Genomic DNA, 1,499 nt, shown 5'->3' on the forward strand with positions numbered 1-1,499 from the left:
TTTCAAACATAAAGGACAACAAGTGATCCTAGCAGTTAGCATATACTTTGCCTCAACAATCCTCAAGTCAGTATCTAACTGGGCTGTGACTGATGGAGACTAGCTGGCAATTAGCAATTTTAAGGAAGCCTCCAAAATGTCTTCAAAACATTTACAGCATTTTCTAATTTCCTTGCATGAGTTGCAGAGGCTTGCAGTTTTGTCACTTGAATTTTGAGCATGTTTAAAAAGTTGTTCAGTAAGGTTTCTCTCAAAATAGTCACAGTCATTGCAGTTGTCTTGAACCCATCCCAGCTTCTGTGATTCTACAATGCTAGAGCTATATTTTGACTCTTGCACACGAGTTCTGATGACAGAAAACATTCAAGGCTTCAGCCCCAAGTGTACAGGTCTAAAAACCCAGACAAGGATAATTAATAGTTATTAAAAACTGCTCCAAATCTGCCTGTCTTCATTTCTACATTGTATTCTAGTAAATGAAATCATAAACATGGAGGTGGCTGCCAAGATGGGTACACAGAGGTCCAAGGTGGATATGATGTGGATGGTAGAAAATAATATGCCCAGTCTATAATATGGTTTTGCAAGCCATACACACAAAAATGGATGGATGGATGGTCAAAATGGCTGAGCAAAATGCAGTGAAACACAGATGGCTTGATGGTCACTTGGTCACATAAGCACTTTGAGTCGCTTTGTGCTAAAAAGTGCTATATAAATAAATGTACCTACCTACCTACCTATCTACAAACATTAAGAATTCAGTGAGACTGCAACAGAAAATTTGCATATTTTCATTTTTTGAGTCTCTAGCTAGTCTCCAACAGTTGAAGCCCAGTGAATTACTGGTTTAATGCATTTGCCCTACATCCTACATACTAAAACAAACACACAGACACACACACCACCATTGCAACCACACACACACATAGACCTAACCCTAACTTCTAATTCAAAGAGGAAGTTCCACCACATCAGATCACGCTTTAGTACACATACGGACTAACGGTTCTAAAAGGTAGGTTATTATACCAGAAGATTTCATGAAAATGTTACAAAAAACAAGTACACACACACACAAACTCAACTGTTCTTTTAAATATCCGTTGTTCAAATACACTTGTTTCCTCAAATTATGTAACACATTTGAAAATCTTGTGTCTAAATCAAATATGACCTGCTGGCATGCAAACATACACTCCTGATCAAAATCTTAAGACCAGTCAAAAACTGCAAGAACTTGCATTTTGCACTATTGGATCTTAAGAAGGTTCTAAGTAGAGCTTCACAATGTTAAAAGAAGAAATCAGCGTAAGAGACAAAAACTTTTGAGTCAGGAATTAATTGAAAACTGCATTTACACTCAAACATGATTTTTTTCAGCTGATCAAAAGTTTAAGACCATAGCTCAAAAAACCCCGAAAACCCCCCAAAACAGAAATCAAAGTGTCAAAAAAAAGGACTCAGTAATGAGTAGCTCCCCCATTCTTGTTGATGAC

The sequence above is a fragment of the Kryptolebias marmoratus genome, linkage group LG4 (genome assembly GCF_001649575.2).
Source record: "Kryptolebias marmoratus isolate JLee-2015 linkage group LG4, ASM164957v2, whole genome shotgun sequence".
NCBI lineage: Eukaryota > Metazoa > Chordata > Actinopteri > Cyprinodontiformes > Rivulidae > Kryptolebias > Kryptolebias marmoratus.